The following is a 22,576-nucleotide window of genomic DNA, read 5'->3' as shown; positions in this document are numbered from 1 at the left end:
CTCGCTGTTGGTCTGCTTGACTTCTTCATCGGAGTTGTTGTGCTGAAGCGCCAATTGTTGTTGGCCTGTAATTTTGCATTGTTTTTTATATTGACTCTCTGCTAGTATTTTGACCGCGCTGCTTGTGCGCAGGTGACTTGCTGTTGGTCTGCCTCTTTCGCTTTTTTACTTATCGCTGACTGAGCGATACTGAATTCTTTCTCACTGCGTACCTTTGGTGGTTACACATTTTAATTCCATGCGTGATGTATTTTCTTGTTGGTTTGCAAGAAAGGAAAGAAATTTGCAAAGACAAAAATATTTTTACTTCTTTTTTGTTGCCTCCACTATTGGATATTGTGGTTGTTGTAGGCAAATATGATTAACTATCTGTCTCAATAAAAATTTGGAATCTGACTCACAGTGGTTTGCTGAGGCGTTTAATGGAATCATTTGGATTTTTGTGAAATTAAACGTCACCATTATTTTGAGTGAAGGTATATTACATTGGAAATTGCCTTACACGTTACACCAATATAGTTTGGTACAAAAGGATTTGGCCTTTTTGGATTTTGGCACAGTGGGTCAGAAGGAAAAATTTTAATTTTCGGAGAAATTGGAGTTTTCGAAAAAATTGTAACAACTCGTCTCGTCAGTGAAAAATATTGGAGATTTTTCTTGTTGACTTACGAGTTTCAATAGTTGTTGACGTGTGGAAAATTGAAAACTTACTCATTTGGAGAAGTAAAAACTTTAAATCTTACTCATTCGGAGAATTAAAATACAAACAAGCGAAAAATTTTGAAATTTTTGGAAATTTTTACTGGAATTTAAAATTGTTTACCCCAATCGAAAAATTTAACAAATTCTCATAGCAGAAGAAAAATTGCCCACAGTGGTTTAGTGATATTGAAAAATATTGGAGATTTTTCTTTGGACTTTCGAAGTTTAAAAAAATATATTTCTCATTTGGAGAACTGGATGTTTCGCTTGTCCCATGCAAATTGGTATCATTTTGAGAACAATTTTGAAATTCGTAACTGATTGACTCTTGAAGCTAAACATTGGTTGGCTAGTGCTCAATTTAACTTACTCTTTGGCAACATAATATGTTGTTAGCTTCTTCATTTGGGGATTGAAATATCGCATTGTTGACCATTTTTGTGGAATTTCGCTACATTGCATTTGGCAATTAGAAGCTTGGAATTGCAGTCGAACTGTGGTACGGCAGTTTATATGAATACGAGTTTACACTAGCGTATTGGTACGAGGAATAAATAATTTTGAGTCTTGGAAATTGGTTCTGTTGTACTTTTACCACGTTTTTAAAATATTGGAAATTTTCTTGCTCTTCTGGAATTGGTTTTAAATTGTATAACATTTCGCTCACTCGCAGTCAGACTTACATTTTTGGCGAGTTTCTTACTCAGTTACAAGAGATTTCTTGAAAAAATGGCGATCATAGATGCATTTTTGTTCCAGTGTGAGGAATTTTTTTCCTTTGAGGAAATGCTTATGGATACAGATGCCACAGAATTCAATGCTTGGGCGATTGAAGTCGAGTGGTCGGAACTCCAAAGTGAATGGGCAGATTGGATTGGGGCATATACAAATTGTAATAAGGATACCGAGTGCCTTAATCAATATAAAGAAGTCCTCGAAATTAATAAGAATCTTGCTCAGGAGTGTTACATCAGATGTATTAATATCCTTGGGGATTGGGAGAGAGGAAAATCCAGAGAAAGAAGATCTGACAGAGGGTTGAAAAATAGTTTACACGTCGTACAGCAAGAAAGCCGATGCATTAATTGCTTGTCCGTTGCGGGTCATACGTCAGCAGACTGTAACTGCATATCTATTCCTCAAAGTAACGACTTGCCCTCGCATGAGTGGACATTGGCTAGCCCAGCAAATTTGTCACTTCCACAGACAATAAGTTCTTCCCATGACGTGTCCAATGAGTTAGTTGTCTCATTAGACGGAGAGGAATGCGATGAGATCGGTCCATCAACATCATTGCCAGAATATGATGATAGAAGATATAATCTCTTAAGATATCTTACTCCTTTGAACTGGGAAAATGTTGTCCCGAATTCAAGAGAGAACAAAGACATTTGTATTCCTCTGTTGGGAAAATACTCTCAGAATTGTGAGAAAAAATTATATGGATTTTATGACTCATGGGAATCATTATATGCAGCAACTTTATATTTGAGGATAGACGTTTGTGGCTCTATTTGCTCAAATTGGCGTGTTGCTAAATCGAAAGTTGCCATTTGGTCTCTTGAATTAATCGATTTCTTATTGGCTCAATTGGTTCTGAAGAAGCCTTCGTTGTTTGCGTGGTCAGACGCAACTTCGGCGTTATTTTGGCTCAGCGGAGTTAAGTGGACAATATCTGTCTCTCTCTTGTCCGAAAAATCTGCAATTAAGTGGAATTTGAATAGTTGCGCAATTTTGGCACTTCGGCGTGCAGTAACTATCTCACATGGTATTATAGTGACGGTACCAGATCAGATGTCTTCATTTTTGGTAAATTGCATACCTAATTGTATAATTGATACACATGGTGTTTATGGCTCATTGGATTTAACGAATGAATCGACTTTATATTTGAGGATAGATGTTTGTGTCTCTATTTGCTCAAATTGGCTTGTTGATAACTCAAAAGTTGCCCCTTGGGAAAATATGTATATTACTCATCTGGAGCGATTTTGGTCTTTTCGAATTGTAGAATTAATCGATTTAATATTGCCTCAATTTGTCTTTTTGAAGGCTTCGTTCTTTGCTTGGTCTGGCTCCACTTGGCTTTTATTTTGTCTCAAGGAAACCATTATTAAAGGAAAACATGATTGGTGTCATGTTAGATGGAAAAATTACTCGGCAGATCTTGCAACCCGGGGGCGGACTCCTTTAAAGTTAAAGGAGCGTAATCTGCGATGGCACGCACGAAACTGACCCATGGTGAATATAATTGACTGGCCTTCTGGTGTGGGGATACCAGAAACTGCAATTGAAGCAAAACCTACTGATGTTACTTTTGCTCGATCAGCCGAGAAGGGAGATACTTTGGAGAAATGGTCTCGACTTTATTTTGCAATAAATGGTAAAGTCGCTCACATTGGTAATTTGATTTACTCAGATGGAAACAAGACGTTTTATTTTGAAAGAATATGGCTTTTGGAGAAAAACATATCTCGTGCTCGATACTACTTGACGCTCTTGTCCAAGATGATTTGCTCTCCCTTGAAATATCATTGCCTCGTGCGGAATCGAAATTTGGAATCTGGTAACATTTTTTTTCCTCGGATTCCCTTTTTGAACAAGGATCGACATACTCGAGCTAATGGATGCTTAATTATTACTCTCGCTCTTTCGTCTAGTAAAAGGTATCCGTTTATACTTCTATATAGGAGAAAACTCGCAGAGATCTACTTCAACCATAAACTTTTTGTGTTGACATTGGCTATGCGTCAACTTGAATTCTGGAATCCTAAGAAATTTGTTATGGCTCATAATAGTCGCAAAATCCAACATATGATGACTCTTGCTCTCGAAACGACATCGTTCGGTCAACCTTTCTCACTCATTGGAGTATTTGGTTTTAGTCCGTTTGATATTAGAATGTTTACAAACGTAGAGTTCGTGTCTCTACGACGATGTTTTCCCTTCCGCATTTTCTTCTTGAATGTCGAACGGGAAAATTGGTCTCACTTGTTGACAACTTTCTGTGAAAACGGAGATGAATTCCAAAAATCTGTCTCTTATTATGTCTCAGCGGCTCACATGGGTGGGCTTTGGAATGTTGGTCATATTACATTAGAACAAATTACTAGCATGCTTCGTGCTATTGCTTCGTTAAAAGACAACTCCCGGCATCTTACCCCCTTAACGGGCAATAACAATACCAGTCATCTTACTCTTATTGGGGGGTTAAGACATTCTCCAGCTCTCTCAACTAAATTGTCTCATGAATCAGAAGCTCACATGGGTGGGCTATGGAGATATTGTTTACTATTGGAATTTCCTTGGCCAATGCCGAAGTTTGTCTCAAATCTAAGCCCCTTACTCTCTTGCACAGCAGCGTCGATTATCTCTGACCGTACTACAAAGCATTTTCTTATTGGAGGATGCACAATCTTACTCCTTCTGGAAAGTAAAGTACAGCCAACATTGTCTAATGATGTCTTGCTCAGGGGTATAATCTCTATATTGTTGCCTCTATGGTGCTGCGTTTGGTTCAGGTCAAACGAGAGAAGATACACAAAAGAATTATTTTGACTCTATGGTCTCCTTCAATTCTGGCTCAAATACTATGTGCTGTGGAGGTCTTGGCTTTTGATGAAACTCATTCTTTTCACCCTTACTCCATTTGGATGGCTCATGCGTAGTAATACGTTTGTACATTCCTTTATTTTAATTTGTATTATATATTTCATTTGGAAATTGAATTAATTTGTAAATTTTTCCTATTAAGTTAAATTATTTTAGTTGGGACGAGGTCCCAAGGGGGGAGTATGTTTATGTGAGAAACGCTACATTGACATCACTGTAGCGCAGACTGAACATACCTCACATAAACGTTGTTCCTCATTATCACTTGTTCTTACTCTCTTTCTCTTCTGCTATTCTAATAATAACAAAACCAGTTTTGAGGCCACAATACTACATTCGATTGCACAGAACATCACTAGCAAAAATAACTTTGAAACTGGCACAAGCAGAAGAGAAAGAGAGCTTGTTAGAATATCCATTTGAGTTGTGGATTTAATAGAATGGCCCAATGGAGCCAAATAGAAATTAATAATTAATAAACTGTGAGTGAATATAGTTGTTGAAAATATGAAATAAATTGCCCGTGGGGCCATGGTAAATCTTACACCAGCTGCCTTTTAATAATTGTGGAAAGGTGACAGGAAGGTATTGGCCCGTGAAATAAACATTAAACAACAAATTATAATTATCCATCTGCACGAGGAAGAAGAAGAAATCGATTGTAGCTGCCTCACGGGTAAGAATTGTTGTTGTCCCTACTGCCTTGAGTAGAAGCTGTTCGTTTATCCCCAGCCAGAGACGGGAAGTTTGAATTGCTCCAGATTGGGAATAGATCGCAGGCAAACCGAGTTGGCCAGGGATTGTGAATCCGTGGTGGTCAACTTTAGAAGAGTTGGTGAGTGCCCCCAACACATATGTATATTTGAATGCGTGTGCTATATCCTCATATTCATTTAATTATACGTATGTATAAGTGTGTGTGAAGATTTATTATAATTATGGTAAGTACATATGTATATGTAGTTACCACAGTTTGTACGAAGGTTCTTCTATTATATAGAAACCTCCTACGAGGGCTTCTATACAATAGAAACTTCCTACGGAGGTCTTCTATTCTATAGAAACCACCCACGGATGTCTTCTATTCTATAGAAACCTTCTACGGAGGTCTTCTCTTCTATAAAAACCTCCTTCGTAGGTCTTCTCTTCTATAAAAACCGCCTACGGAGGTCTTCTATTCTATAAAAACCGCCTACGGAGGTCTTCTATTCTATAGAAACCTCCTACGGAGGTCTTCTATTCTATAGAAACCTCCTACGGAGGTCTTCTATTCTATAGGAACCTCCTACGGAGGTCTTCTATTCTATAGAAACCTCCTACGGAGGTCTTCTATTCTATAGAAACCTCCTACGGAGGTCTTCTATTCTATAGAAACCTCCTACGGAGGTCTTCTATTCTATAGAAACCTCCTACGGAGGTCTTCTATTCTATAGAAACCTCCAACGGAGGTCTTCTATTCTATAGAAACCTCCTACGGAGGTCTTCTATTCTATAGAAACCTTCTATTCTATAGAAACCTCCAACGGAGGTCTTCTATTCTATAGAAACCTCCAACGGAGGTCTTCTATTCTATAGAAACCTCCAACGGAGGTCTTCTATTCTATAGAAACCTCCAACGGAGGTCTTCTATTCTATAGAAACCTCCAACGGAGGTCTTCTATTCTATAGAAACCTCCAACGGAGGAGGTCTTCTATTCTATAGAAACCTCCAACGGAGGAGGTCTTCTATTCTATAGAAACCTCCAACTATTCTATAGAAACCTCCAACGGGGGTCTTCTATTCTATAGAAACCTCCAACGGAGGTCTTCTATTCTATAGAAACCTCCAACGGAGGTCTTCTATTCTATAGAAACCTCCAACGGAGGTCTTCTATTCTATAGAAACCTCCAACGGAGGTCTTCTATTCTATAGAAACCTCCAACGGAGGTCTTCTATTCTATAGAAACCTCCAACGGAGGTCTTCTATTCTATAGAAACCTCCAACGGAGGTCTTCTATTCTATAGAAACCTCCAACGGAGGTCTTCTATTCTATAGAAACCTCCAACGGAGGTCTACCTCCTACGGAGGTCTTCTATTCTATAGAAACCTCCTACGGAGGTCTTCTATTCTATAGAAACCTCCTACGGAGGTCTTCTATTCTATAGAAACCTCCTACGGAGGTCTTCTATTCTATAGAAACCTCCTACGGAGGTCTTCTATTCTATAGAAACCTCCTACGGAGGTCTTCTATTCTATAGAAACCTCCTACGGAGGTCTTCTATTCTATAGAAACCTCCTACGGAGGTCTTCTATTCTATAGAAACCTCCTACGGAGGTCTTCTATTCTATAGAAACCTCCTACGGAGGTCTTCTATTCTATAGAAACCTCCTACGGAGGTCTTCTATTCTATAGAAACCTCCTACGGAGGTCTTCTATTCTATAGAAACCTCCTACGGAGGTCTTCTATTCTATAGAAACCTCCTACGGAGGTCTTCTATTCTATAGAAACCTCCTACGGAGGTCTTCTATTCTATAGAAACCTCCTACGGAGGTCTTCTATTCTATAGAAACCTCCTACGGAGGTCTTCTATTCTATAGAAACCTCCTACGGAGGTCTTCTATTCTATAGAAACCTCCTACGGAGGTCTTCTATTCTATAGAAACCTCCTACGGAGGTCTTCTATTCTATAGAAACCTCCTACGGAGGTCTTCTATTCTATAGAAACCTCCTACGGAGGTCTTCTATTCTATAGAAACCTCCTACGGAGGTCTTCTATTCTATAGAAACCTCCTACGGAGGTCTTCTATTCTATAGAAACCTCCTACGGAGGTCTTCTATTCTATAGAAACCTCCGTAGGACCTTCTATTCTATAGAAACCTCCTACGGAGGTCTTCTATTCTATAGAAACCTCCTACGGAGGTCTTCTATTCTATAGAAACCTCCTACGGAGGTCTTCTATTCTATAGAAACCTCCTACGGAGGTCTTCTATTCTATAGAAACCTCCTACGGAGGTCTTCTATTCTATAGAAACCTCCTACGGAGGTCTTCTATTCTATAGAAACCTTCTACGGAGGTCTTCTATTCTATAGAAACCTCCTACGGAGGTCTTCTATTCTATAGAAACCTCCTACGGAGGTCTTCTATTCTATAGAAACCTCCTACGGAGGTCTTCTATTCTATAGAAACCTCCTACGGAGGTCTTCTATTCTATAGAAACCTCCTACGGAGGTCTTCTATTCTATAGAAACCTATAGAAACCTCCTACGGAGGTCTTCTATTCTATAGAAACCTCCTACGGAGGTCTTCTATTCTATAGAAACCTCCTACGGAGGTCTTCTATTCTATAGAAACCTCCTACGGAGGTCTTCTATTCTATAGAAACCGCCTACGGAGGTCTTCTATTCTATAGAAACCGCCTACGGAGGTCTTCTATTCTATAGAAACCGCCTACGGAGGTCTTCTATTCTATAGGAGGTCTTCTATCCTACGGAGGTCTTCTATTCTATAGAAACCTCCTACGGAGGTCTTCTATTCTATAGAAACCGCCTACGGAGGTCTTCTATTCTATAGAAACCTCCTACGGAGGTCTTCTATTCTATAGAAACCTCCTACGGAGGTCTTCTATTCTATAGAAACCTCCTACGGAGGTCTTCTATTCTATACAAACCTCCTACGGAGGTCTTCTATTCTATAGCTATATATAGGAAGCTTCTACGGGGGTCTTCTATTCTATAGAAAGTGTTCTTTCTTATTGCTTCTAAAATAATACCTTCTGGTCTTCTGTTAAAACACCCGTGTGGTCTTCTGTAAGAAGATCCAATGATCTTCTTTAAGTTCTGTAAGAAGTTTTCATATGCCAAATAAAATCTACTTCGCCGCTTTTGATCTTCATTTCCTCCCGTATTGGAATCATGTTACAAAACTGAATAATATTCAATAATCCTACATTACAAATAATACATTTTTAATAAAGCTGAAAAATTTGCCATTGTTCTCCATTGCATATAATTGATGTAAATTTTCTTAGAAATCAGCAATTCCCCAATGCCTGTATCCGACGTTACCTACCTCCAACACTAATGGAAAACACTAATATTGCCACAACCACTTACCTTGTCTGTGATAACCAACAAACAAACAGACAGACAAGCAGCCAAGTAAACACAACGAAGAAATAAACCAAGTTTATGGATAACAACACACTGACATACATTCGAGGTAAACGTTATGTCACACAAACACTCGCACATACAAGTTTATGTTCCGCAAAGCAAATCTCTGGAGGGGAATACACTAATATGGAATATATTAAGGTAGGAAAGTAAGGCAGAATAAAATTGTCTTTCGTTACAATATTACCCACACCACTTGGCAAGACATACTCACAGCAATGAGAAGAACCAAAGGATTCTAACAGTTACTCGGATTGTTATAGTCGTCTGCGTTTCTGCCGCCGTTAGCGTAGACATAACCGTTGATGCCATCCTTCACTTCGCTAAGAGAATCAGTCTATAACAATGAAAACCATAACCTCCGACATGATTACAGAAAAACTTGTAGAAGAAATTTCACGTTGTAAAATGAAGAAAGAGGAGGATTTGTTTTATCTCTTGAAATGTAATTAGCGGTGAAAAGCGATGTTAGAATATTTTTTTAAAGAATGTAAGGTATATTTGGGAAACAATTGGCAAGGACCAAAAGGATACTTCACTTTTAAAATATTCTAATTAAAAAAATTCAAATTTTTCTCACTTCCTTCATGCAAGAGATCTGATCAAGATGTGAAATTGTAAAACGATATAGTACGATATCACTAGTACCCATGATTCAAGTAATCCTTGAATCACGCACATAGAGAAGTTGAACCTGCAATACTCAGGAAATGTAGTAATCATTAAGTTTTAATGGCCACAACCAACAAAATACATGGTACGAATAATCCGAAACCAGTATCTTAGAAATTTTTAAGGAAATGTTGGCAATTTTGATTATACCCTCAGCCTTTAGGCTAAAGAGGGTATTTACACTTTGATACGGCCAAAAATGTGCCTCATCGAAATAATGGTTTTAGACCCCAAGTATGTTTGTCGATATCCGTTTCAGACAATTTTGAGTCGATCTAGCAATGTCCGTCCGTCTGTCTGGCTGGCTGGTGCGCACGATAACTCTCGAACGGATCAATCGATTCGGTTCAAATTTTGGGTATCGAAATATTTTGTCCAGATTTGATTTAAGTTCGAAGATGGGCCATATCGGTCCACTCCTTCAGGTACCTCCCCCACAAAAGTTCAAAAATTTTCGGAAAAATTGTCCGCACGATAACTCTTGAAGGGAGTAACCGAATTAGTCCATACTTTGCACATCGTGACATTTCTACCAGACATAGATGAGGTTCAAATATGGACCATATTGGTTCACTCTTTCGGGTACCTCCCACACAAAATTTTGCTTAAGTGCAGTTTAAGGCCTGCTCTCGAATCGCTTTGATTTTTGTTGCAGCCACTTGTATTCACTACCCCCATTACGACGATATAATTTTTTCAGGAGCAAGTCCATATATCCTCAGAAATCAGCACGAAAACTGCAAACAACCCATATAATACTATGTGTCGTAGTTGGAGTGCACGATAACTCTCGAACGGATCAACATATTTGGTTAAAATTTTGGGTCTTTCAACATTTTGTCCAAACTTAGTTTAAATTCGAAGATAGACCATATCGGTCCACTCCTTCAGGTACCTCCCCCACAAAGGTTCCCTCTAGGAGGGAATAACCGAATTGAGCCAAACTTTGCTATTGGTAATATTACTTTCAGGCATAGATCGAGTTCTAATATGGACTATATCGGTCCACTCATTGAGTACCTCCCACACAAAATTTGGAAAAAGTATAGTTTAACAACTCCTCTCTGATCTTATTAATTTGTGACGCAGCAGGTTGCACTTGCGGCCCCTGTTAAGACGTTGTATTTTTTTTTCGTGGGAAAGTCCATACTTCCTGAGATAATGACCCAAAAAGGTCCAGAAAATCCTACAGGGAACCACCTAAACTGGCTAATGTGTAAAATAACCCTTTAAGAGAGAAATCGATATAGCTCTAACTCTGTACTAGAAGACAAAAATATCATAATAACAAGTACAACAAATGATATAGTCAGCAGAGACAATTTAACAAAAATCCTTTAAAGTAAGAACAATAGTATTTTTATTTTTCAAAATAAGAAGTACATACATATATTTATTAACACTAAATTCCAATATATGGCTAATTCGGCCGGAAAATTTAGCTAAAGACGGCCAGTACGCTTATATGAGGTCTACACTAAAACGCCAGATGAACACGAAAATCCTCCAAAAACTATTAATCTAATTTTGCAATGTTAAATAACAGGAAATTCAAACCTTTTTAAATTATAATTATTAGATGTTTAACAATTTTCATCGGATTCATCAAATGAAATGCACGTACATATATTACAGATCTTGTAACGAACTACGTCTAATCCTTCGAAGCCTTAAATGTTAACAAAATGCACCAAGTAATTTTTAAGTTGTTGCAATTGCAATAAAATATGTAGAATGAAATAGGTACCTACATGAATACTAGGGTTATGACTTTTTGAAATTTTTTCTCAAAACTGATTTCCTGTAGTGCGAATGAATGCCTAAAATAACGTTAAATCGATTTTTTTATAAAAAAAGTTCCGCACAAACAATTTTGATTTTTTTTTTTTTTTTTTTTTTGAAAAAATACTTTGAAACGAAAAAAATTGTTTTCTCAAAAAAATTATTTTCTGTTGCACGAATGAATAACCTTTTGACATTTTGCCTATTCATTACTGAAATAATTTTTATTCAATTTAAATACTGAAGAGAAACTAACGGCTATGTCATCTTGGCAAACAATGACTTCAAACATTTTTCAAAAATTCTGAAAAATAAAAAATTTAAAAAGCTTTTTGTGCGAAAGCTTTTTTAACGAATTACTTTATTATTAAGATTTTATGTAATCTTAGGTAAAAACTCATAAAAATATCATACAGGTATACGAGGTTGTAAAAAGTCATAACCCTATTCTATACATTTTTATAAAAAAAAAAGTAAAAAAATATCAGTCGGCTTTGCCGACAGAGATGTACCCTCAGCCAATGTGAACTGGAACTTTCATCTTCGGACATATCGAATGTATTAAGAATCTTTTCAGAATTTTGTGGTCCTTTTTGGAAATTTGAACTAGACGACAAAAATGTGCAATAGGATTTACGTTCAAAAGTAATGCGGAGGAGATATTTGAAGGAATGGACCGACATATTATATTATGGAAGTGGATCTTATTTTGGGAGTTAAATTAAGTACTTGCGCCTGAAAAAAACTTTTACATTAGTAACAAAAATCAAAGTGATTCGACAGCAGGTCTTAAAGTGAACTTATCCGAAATATTGTGTGGGATGTACCAGAAGGAGTGGACAAATGTAGTACATATCCGAACCTGATCTATATCTGGGGAATATATAAGGATGTGTAAAGTATGGAGCAAATCGGTCACTATATTCAAGAATTACCGGGAGCACATTTTTCCGAACATTTTCGAACTTTTGTGGGGGAGGTACCGGAAGGAGTGGACCGATATGGCCCATCTTCGAACTTAAACTATGTTTAGATAAAATATTACGAAGGCCAATATTTGGACCGATTCGGCAGATCCCTTCGAGAGTTATCTTACGCTCCAACCATTACACACGGCGTCATAGGGTGTTTTTTGCAACTTTCAGGTTGCTTTCTCAGAAAGTACGGATTTGCGCCTGATGAAATTTGTACCATCGTATGGGGGGCAGTGAATATAAACTATTACAACAAAAATCAACGCGATTCGAGAGGAGGTCTTAAACTCAACTTTTCCAAAATTTTGTGTGGGCTGGTAGAAATTACACGATGTGCAAAGTATGGAACAAATCTGTTACTCTCTTCAAGAGTTATCGTGCGCAAAAATTTTCCGAACATTTTCGAACTTTTGTGGCCGATATGGCCAATCTTCGAACTTAAACTAAGTTTGGGCAAAATATTGCGAAGTTCAAAATTTGGTTTGAATCGGTTGATTCGTTCGAGAGTTATCGTGCTAAATCGACTCCAAATTGTCTGAAACAAATTTCATCCAAACATACTTGGGGTTTAAAACCATTATTTCAATGAGGCACATTTTTCCCGTATGAAAGTGTATATACCCTCGTTAGCATAAATGCTGAGGGTATAACTAGCAGACCCCGGTCCGCGTTACTGGCCCGTCGTAATGAGTTTCTATGACAACTTGTTATGGACTTTATGCTTGACAATTAAAAAATAGGTATTTTCTACCTCACTTCTTCGGTCCATTGTCAAGCCGAGAAGGATTTTAAGTTTATCAACAGATTTGGTCTGTAACCTTTGCTTTCCTTTACGGACTTTGTCGGATTTTTTCGCCTATTGATGCTGTTTAGGATGTATTATCGTCCATGTTCCCTGTCTTATTTCTAAAGTGATCTAATTATAAAAGTTAAAAAATTGTAATTCGAATTCTCCCGCTTATTGAGACTTATATGTTTTAGTTTTTCATAGCTGATGGACCGTTGAACCTCACCATTTAAGGACATTTGTAAATACATCGTTTTTCTTGATCGGGGTTCAACAACTGTTGTCTCAAAATTAATGTTCAAGCCGATGTACTCATAAGTTTAGTAGATATAGCGATTATAAAACAATAGGACCCCGAAATTCGTCTACAAATATATAGCAATTCGATCACGTGACATTTCTGAATGAAATTAGGTTCAGTAGTTTTGGAAAAAAATGTGTTGAAAAGAGTGGGTGTGGTCACTAGTTTTTAATATATATAATAATGGTTCCCCAGAAGGGTCAAGGGAGACTTCTCTTATATCAACGTGTGCACCCGATTCATATTAGCCCAATGACGTGGGACCTACAGTTTATCGCCGAGTCCGAACGGCGTGTCCTAAGACACCACTTGTAGAGAAGTTTTACATAGCTGAAACACTCAGGAAATGTCGCCAACATTACTGAGGAGTATTTTGCCACCGTTGGAAATTTGATGGTGCCTAGACGGGGATTCGAACCCTCGACCTTCTGCGTTCAAGGCGGGTGTGTATACCATTGCACAACGGTGGCACCCAATTTTCGATATATAATATAATTATATAATTGTTCCACAAACATCCCAGACGGGACAGGGGAGACTTCTCTCATATCAATGAGTGCACCCCGATTTATATTAGCTCAATGAGATGGGACCTAATGTTTATCGCCGAGTCCGAACGGCCTGTCTTACGACACCACTTTATAGTGAAGTTTTACATGGCTGAAATACTCAGGAAATGTCCCCAACATTACTGAGGGATATTTTGCCACCGTTGAAAATTTTGATGTTGTCTGTCCAGGGAATCTAACCCACGACCTTCTGCGTGCAAGGCGGGTGTGCATACCATTGCACCACGGTGGCACCCAATATATAACATATTTAAAAAGTGGCCGTGCCTCCAAATATGTACCTAGTATACACACAATCCCATTGTCTACCAAAGTTTATGCTGAAACTGATATAATAATGTCCATGTATTTTTGTCGCAACATACAGGTCGCATTTATTGCCCGATTCACCTAAACTTTAGGGAATATAATTTTTTAACCATAGGAAGAACGCTATTACCTTTCGTGAAAATCGGTTCAGATTTGAATATAACTACCATATATATTTTCGACCTATTTCACATATTTTCTGCACCAAACACGCTATATATGTCCGATTTCGATGAAATTTGAAATGTGTGACTGAATTTGGTCTAGAAACATATGGGCCTAATTATATCGAAGTCGGTTCGGATTTGGATATAGCTCCCATATATATTTTCGGCCGATTTCATGTATTTGCGGCACCAAACACGATATATATGTTTGATTTCGATGGGCAAGGGCACGTTTTTCATTCCCTCTGAACTCAGACGTTAACACAACCATCATACCACTACTTCCACAAAATCCAAGGCCTCGGTTTTCAACCCCATTGCCAATACATTGCTGATGCCAGCTGACTGCTTGTTGAGAGATCGTTTCTGTTTGTCCGCATTACCGAGTTTTTATTAGTCCTTGTGGTCCTTTTTACAGCGCTTTAACTTTATTCTCCATATTCTTCTCGACAATAGCCCGAATGTTCCAAAATCCCTGCCCAAGTGGTAGTTTTGCAATATAACAAGTAAGAAAGTATCAGTCGGCTTTGCCGACAGAGATATATCCTCAGCCTATGTGAATTTAAACTTTCATCTACGGACAGATCGAATGTGTTTAGGTTTTTCTTTCAGAATTTTGTGGCCATTTTTGCACATTTCAGATTGCCGACAAAAATGTGGATTACGATTAAAGTTTAAAAATGTTGCGGAGGAGGTACTTAAAGGAATTTACCGACTTGGTCCATTATGGAAGTCGATCTCATTTTGGGAGTCATATCTTTTCGATAGATATCGCGCCCACTAGTCGCTGGACCAGTATGCCAGGAAGCATGGACTTGTCCACGTACAACATAATATCGCTGTAAACAGGACCACAATGAACGGCATCGGTATATATTTCAAACGGATCTTCGAACATACCCTAAACTGCACTTAGACACAAATGTTGAACTTTTGTGAGAGAGGCACCCTTAGGAGAGGACCGATATGGACCATTTAGAAGTTAAACTAAATTTGGACAAATTGTTTGCCCCGTTCAAGAGATATCGTACATACAATTTTAGTGACATTTTCTAAATATTGGGGCAAAGTACCGGAAGTTGTGGACCGGTATTGCCCATCTTTGAACTGAAACTAAGTTTAGACAAACTATGACGTAGGCCAATTTTTGGACCAAATTTCTCTCCAACAACTACATATGGTGCCATAGGGTTTTTTTTAATTTCGGGCTGTTTTCTCACGAAGTATGGACTTACCTCCGAAAAAACTTTTACCGTTGTAATTGAGGCACCAAATGCAAGTTGCTTCAACAAAAATCAAAGTGATTAAAGAGCAGGTCTTAAAGTGAACTTATCTGAAATTTTGTGTGGGAGCTACCCGAAGGATTGGACAGATAATCGTCCATACTCGAACCTGATTTATATCTGGTAGATATATTAGGATGTGTAAAGTATGGACCAAATCGGTCACTCCCATCAAGAGTTATCGTGCGCACAATTTTATGCAAATCTTTGAACTTTTGAGGGGGAGGTACGTGAAGGAGTGGACCGATTGAGTCCATATTAGAACCTTATCTAAGTCTTCGAACTTAAACTGAGATTGGACAAAATATTACGAAGGCCAAATTTTGGACCGAGTCGGCAGATCCGTTTGGGAGTTATCTCCCGTCAACCACTGCACACGGTGTCATAGGGGGGTTTTTGCACCTTTAGGGCTATTTTCTCAGAAAGTATGGACTTGCCCCTGATGAAAATTGTACTGTTGTATAGGGGGCAGTGAATACAAATTTCTACAACAACAATCAAAGCATTTCGAGACCGGGACCTAAACTGAACTTTTCCGATATAATTTTGTGTGGGAGGTACGCGAAGGAGTGGATCGATTGAGTCCATATTAGAACCTTATCTAAGTCTGATGTGCAAAGTATGGACCAAATCGGTTCGTCCCTTCAAGAGTTATCGTGCGGACAAATTTTGCGAACATTTTCAAACTTTTGTGGGGAGGTACCGGAAGGAGTGGACCCATATAACCCATCTTCGAACTTAAACTAAGTTTGGACAAAATATTACGATAGCCAAACTTTGGACCGAATCGGTTGATCCGATCGAGAGTTATCGTGCGCTCCAGCCAACCGGACAGAGAGGCGGGCATTGCTCAATCAACTTCAAATTGCCTGAAACACATTTCGTCCAAACATACTTGGGGTCTAAAACTATTATTTCGATAAGGCACATTTTGCCCGTATGAAAGTGTGTATACCCTCGTTAGCATAAATGCTGTAGGTATAAAAAGAAAATTTAAATTTTTGGTGTCGACTGTTTTTACTGGGCCTGTCAGTTAAATAAATAAGTTCCATCTTGGGCGTTATGTCAGGTCGTCTTATGAACATTTAGGTCCACCACTTTTTTTACGTATACCTAGTTTGTTTTTTCGTTTGTAACACATTAAAAAGTTATTGCGACCCTATAAAGTATAAGTCAAAAAATTAAAGATAAGTGAAGCCATGGTTAGTACTATCATAATTCGCGATATATTGATATATGACTACACGCAGAAAAATATATGTTAGAAATATGTTTGGATCCAAAAAAATATAAGTGTCGTTTATGGACTCGTCTCGGATTGTTTCATTTTTCGTCTTTGTGGCCCTTGTTACGACGGTATAATTTTTTTGGGGGTCAATGTCCATTCTTCTTCGGAGATTGGCCCAAAATTAAAAAAAAAAACATAAAGACGTTACGAGTATTGAGTTTACTTATTTTCTTTGTGTCAGTAAGTATTTCAGAAGCACCACAGACCAATAACGAATATACATAAAAACAAAACGTAGTTTTCTGAACAAAAACCGGTAAAATGTCAAAAAGGACCATGAAAACGGGGAAATATCGATTGGTCATCAATGAGAACCGTACCTAAAATCTTCTGAACAACATTTTTGTAGAATATTTGGATGCTGTAAAATCTAGCCTTGTGGTACTTTTACTACGGTTCAAAAAATAAAGGACGAAAAGGACTTGAAAGGAATTGAGTTAGAGTTATGAAATATTCTACAAAAAGATTCACCATTCGATTTGACTGAGGACATGTAATGTCAAAATGAAGCTACAATAACGCTTTAGAGAGATATAAAGCTATTTGTTCACAAATTAAGGGGCCAACATTAAACCATTAATCACGCAATATCTCGGAAACTTGACCTATGATGAAAATTTCCTTTTGGGTTCTCAGTACACTCACCAAGGGCTTTCATCTCCAAAAGAAATTTTCCACCCACTGACTTTGAGTTCCATTTTGTAGCACAGTGTCGTTTATCAATATTTTCCGAAAAATGTGCACCTTCTCGAGGCCATAACTACCTGAAGGGGCGTTCCAATGCTTTTGCGATGTACTAGAGAGTTCTTTATTATTGTCTTGGCTACAATTGTTGTCTTTGTATTGGATCAAAAATCTCAGTGGTTTGGTTGTTATATGCCAAAATATCCAAAAATCCTTGAAAAAACACTTCAAGTCAAAATCCGACGGCTCGATTTTCACCGCAGACATATGGTCTAGTTGATTTTTTGGCTCAGTACAATCCGAAGAATCAGAAACTCCAGGCGCCCGTGATGGTGTTCAAATCGCCCCACTCTAGTATGTATGTTCTTTATATCTGGTATGTTACCATGTATATCAACTTATGTATGTAGGAGCCGACGGCTAAAATATGTCGCAATCATATAAAAGAAATCCCTTGGAAAATAGTGCCCAGGAGTATGGTATCACATGGTCGGCCCTGTCCGACTATAACTTTCTATTATTTGTTTTAGTACGTTTACATATAACCGGATTTTACCGGATAAACAGTCTATAACTCAGTTATATGAACTGTTTAGGTTTTAACTAAACTCATCATACTACCCCACACAAAAATTAACTGGACTAACATCTAATGATGTATACGTGAGTAGAGCACCGGCCTTTTTTTAAACCATTTTTTATTGTGAAGACAGATACCAGCACATACACACATATCTGTAGTATTTGTTTACAACAAAATACTCATACCAATGCACAACTTGAAGGACCTATTTGTTGTGGCAGGGTAAGAGGATAGTCTACACACACAAAATACAATAGAGGATGAAGAGCAGGTACAAATACAATAACAACCTGCCAACGGTTGATTAGTTAAAATTAAAGACAACAAAAAAACGGTGAAATGAAAAGTTGAAACTCAAAGATTGACAGAATGACAAAAAAGACAAAAAGACCACAACAACAATGTCATGTTTACCTAAAAGGATTTAAGAAGGCAAAAGGAAATGGTGGGAGGTCATTATTTCTGGAAACAAAGCCAATTTAATTGGTTTTATATACCTGTTTTTATGGAGAATAAAGGAATGGGGGATGTGGAGAGATCCTTGTTATCCTTGTGGCTACCTTTTTGCGATGGTTGATGTGTTTGTTACTCCAATTAGTTTATACCCTTTTGTAGTAGTAGTAGTATATGTTTGTGTGTGATGTTGTTATGGAAGAAATTTAAGAATTTGTTTAAAGATTTATTTTTCCCACTCTTTTTGTGGCCTTAATTTTCAATGTGGTTTTGATGATTTTTGTTTACACTATCACTGCCACTGGCATTTATTTGTTTTTTTTTACTGTGCTTGTTTGTGATATACTGTTGCTGTTATCCTTTCTTAGTTGTTATTTTTGTTATTATTATTTTTGTTGCCTTGTATTCATCCATACACATTCACTCTCATGGAAACAATAATGTTGTTTTTTCTTCTTGCTATTCTTTGTCTTTTCTCTCGTTTGTTTTTCTTAGCTTTTTTCCTATTTTCTTACAAGGACATTTAAGAAATTTGCGTATTTTTTAAAGAAGATTTCTCAGTTGTTTTTCTTTTCTTGCTATTTTTCCATTTCATAAATAATTTATAATAATTTATACATTTTTTTCATAAAAAAGAATAATTCCCGCACACCCGCAGGCACAGTGTACAAACAAACAGAAATGATTTGCCGTTATCGTTTTTATTTACTCGGTATTTTAATTGAATTGTTTTGTTCTCTTCATCCAAAGAATGCCATTAACCGCACGCTTGTGCTCACAAAATTACACTAACTTGTACTGGCGATGACTGTTGTATGTGGTGACTGGCATTGCGTCTACTATGGTTGTTGCTGTCGCGAATGCTGCTATTGCGGCTGCCATGCTTTCTGCTCAGCTACAGTTTTCTGGCAGAGTAGTCGTGAGAAAAATGGTCGATTATTTTATTTGGTCGGTATGTCTTGGGGTTTTCTATAGAAAAAGAAAAAATCAAGAGGTCTTGCCAATGGGAGAAAACCTCAAGACGTCTCTTGTCTTAGGCTTTCTCTGTCGATAGACAGAATACGTTTTGTCGTTTTCTTCTATATCCAGAAAATTTCTTGAGGTCTTCTGCAGTTGACAGAAGACTTCATGAGGTTTCCTTCTATTGAAAAAAGACTTTTGAGGTTTTCTTCTATAGAGAGAAGTCCTTTTGATGTCTTCTTTTTCTATATACAGAAGAACTCTTGAGGTCTTCTCTTTCTATAGACAGAAGACCTCTTTAGGTCCTCTCTACCATGAACAGAAGACCTTTTGAGATCCCTATCTTCTATAGACGGAAGACCTTTTGAAGTCTTCAATAGACGAAAGACCTCTTGAGGTCTTCTATAGACAGAAGACCACTTGAGGTCTTCTACAGACAGAAGACGTCTTGAGGTCTTCTATAGACAGAAGACGTCTTGAGGTCTTCTATAGACAGAAGACCTCTTGAGGTCTTCTATAGACAGAACACCTTTTAAGGTATCCTATAGACAGAAGACCTCTTGAGTTCTTCTATAGACAGGAGACCTCTTGATGTCTCCTATAGACAGAAGACCTCTTGAGGTCTTCTATAGACAGAAGACCTCTTTTCTAAAGAGAGAAGAAGACCTCTTGAGGTTCTCTAAAGGGAGACGAAGTTTTGAGGTCTTCTATAGACAGAAGACCTCTTGAGGACTTTTATAGACAATAGACCCATTGAGATCTTCTATAGACAGAAGACCTCTTGAGGTCTTCTATTGACAGAAGACCTCATGAGGTCTTCTATAGACGGAAGACCTCTTGAGGTCTTCTATAGACGGAAGACCTCTTGAGATCTCCTATAGACAGGAGACCTCTTGAGGTCTCCTATAGACTGAAGACCTCTTGAGCTCTTCTATAGACAGAAGACCTCTTGAGGTCTTCTATAGACAGAAGACCTCTTGAGGTGTTCTATAGACAGAAGACCTCTTTTCTAAAGAGAGAAGAAGACCTCTTGAGGTTTTCTAAAGAGAGACGAAGTTTTGAGGTCCTCTATAGACAGAAGACCTCTTGAGGTCTTCTATAGACAGAAGACCTCTTGAGGTCTTCTATAGGAAGAAGACCTCTTGAGGACTTCTGTAGACAGAAGACCTCTTGAGGTCTTCTATTGACAGAATACCTCATGAGGTCTTCTATAGACGGAAGACCTCTTGAGACCTCTTGAGGTCTTTTATAGATAGAAGACCTCTTGAAGTCTTCTATAGACAAAAAACCTCTTGAGGCCTTCTATAGACAAAAGATCTCTTGAGGTCGTCTATAGACAGAAGACCTCTTGAGGTCTCCTATAGACAGAAGACCTCTTGAGGTCTTCTATAGACAGAAGACCTCTTGAGGACTTCTATAGACAGAGGACCTTTTGAAGTCTTCTGTGTATAGAAGACCTCACGAGGTCATCTGACTTTGGAAGACCTCAAGGTCTTTATAGAGGTCTTTATAGACAGCAGACCTCTTGATGTATTCTATAGACAGGAGACCTCTTGAGGTCTTCTATAGACAGAAGACCTCTTGAGGACTTCTATAGACAGAGGACCTCTTGAGGTCTTATAGACAGCAGACCTCATGAGGTCTTCTTTAGACGGAAGACCTCTTGAGATCTCCTATAGACAGGAGACCTCTTGAGATCTCCTATAGACAGGAGACCTCTTGAAGTCTTCTATAGACAAAAAACCTCTTGAGGCCTTCTATAGACAAAAGATCTCTTGAGGTCGTCTATAGACAAAAGATCTCTTGAGGTCGTCTATAGACAGAAGACCTCTTGAGGTCTCCTATAGACAGAAGACCTCTTGAGGTCTTCTATAGACAGAAGACCTCTTGAGGACTTCTATAGACAGAGGACCTTTTGAACTCTTCTGTGTATAGAAGACCTCACGAGGTCATCTGACTTTGGAAGACCTCAAGGTCTTTATAGAGGTCTTTATAGACAGCAGACCTCTTGATGTATTCTATAGACAGGAGACCTCTTGAGGTCTTCTATAGACAGAAGACCTCTTGAGGACTTCTATAGACAGAGGACCTCTTGAGGTCTTTATAGACAGCAGACCTCTTGAGACGAAGTTTTGAGGTCTTCTATAGACAAAAGACCTCTTGAGGTCTTCTATAGACAAAAGACCTCTTGAGGTCTTCTATAGGCAGAAGACCTCTTGAGGACTTTTATAGACAATAGACCCATTGAGATCTTCTATAGACAGAAGACCTCTTGAGGTATTCTATTAACAGAAGACCTCATGAGGTCTTCTATAGACGGAAGACCTCTTGAGATCTCCTATAGACAGGACACCTCTTGAGGTCTCTTATAGACTGAAGACCTCTTGAGCTCTTCTATAGACAGAAGACCTCTTGAGGCCTTCTATAGAAAAAAGACCTCTTGACGTCTTCTATAGTCAGAAGACCTCTTGAGGCCTTCTATAGAAAAAAGACCTCTTGACGTCTTCTATAGTCAGAAGACCACTTGAGGCCTTTTATAGACAAAAGACCTCTTGAAGTCTTCTATATAGACAGAAGACCTCTTGAGGTCTTCTATATAGACAGAAGACCTCTTGAGCCCTTCTATAGAAAAAGACCTCTTGACGTTTTCTATAGACAGAAGAGCTCTTGAGATCTGCTATAGACAGAAGACCCCTTTAGGTCTTCTATAGATAGAAGACCCCTTTAGGTCTTCTATAGACAGAAGACCTCTTGAGATCTTCTATAGACAGAAGACCTCTTGAGGTCTTCTATAGACAGAAGACCTCTTGATTTCTTCTTCTTCTTCTTCTACAGACAAAAGACCTTTTGATATCTTTTTATTCTGTAGACAGAGGACCTATTTAGGTCTTCAATAGACGGTTGACCACTTGGTGTCTACTATTGATAAAAAATATTTTATTTAATTTCCTCAACTTCTAAAACATTCAAGTTCCCTTTATTTTGGTCGATTTCCATACAAAGAAAATCCACAACGACAACACTCTTGCTCAGCTACTGCTATAAATGCAGCAGCAGCCTTCGTTGCTGCCGTCGCATTGTGGGTGATTTCTGTGCTTGGAATGAATGATGACGATGGAGGGCAGTCATTGATAGTAACTCTCAGTTCAAGTTCAAATTTGATTTGTATTTAATGGTTATGAGAGTCAATTTAAGTTAATTTTCTTCTTTTTGTTGTTGTTGTTGTTGGCTTGTCTTCCTCATTCTCCCATACTGTGTTGTGAGCAAGCACACACTAAATGCTTGGGATATGA

General features: G+C 38.1%; 1 protein-coding gene across 5 annotated transcripts in view; it reads right to left on the bottom strand.

The window, feature by feature from the left end:
• glob1 (globin 1) overlaps positions 1-22,576 on the bottom strand; it is a 55,864-nt gene that overhangs the window by 15,855 nt on the left and 17,433 nt on the right. The window contains exon 1 of one of the 5 annotated variants that reach the window (XM_073975733.1): positions 18,368-19,143. The exons of 2 other annotated variants lie outside the window; for them this stretch is intronic. The gene's annotated coding sequence lies outside the window, so the exon portion shown is untranslated. Of the gene's footprint in view, positions 1-18,367; positions 19,144-22,576 lie in introns of those variants that run through there. 2 more of the 5 variants (XM_073975739.1, XM_073975752.1) reach the window with 2 other exon arrangements.

This window comes from Musca autumnalis, unplaced genomic scaffold (genome assembly GCF_047663935.1).
Source record: "Musca autumnalis isolate F117 unplaced genomic scaffold, ASM4766393v1 scaffold_1, whole genome shotgun sequence".
NCBI lineage: Eukaryota > Metazoa > Arthropoda > Insecta > Diptera > Muscidae > Musca > Musca autumnalis.
This window is presented reverse-complemented; position numbering and strand designations above follow the sequence as displayed.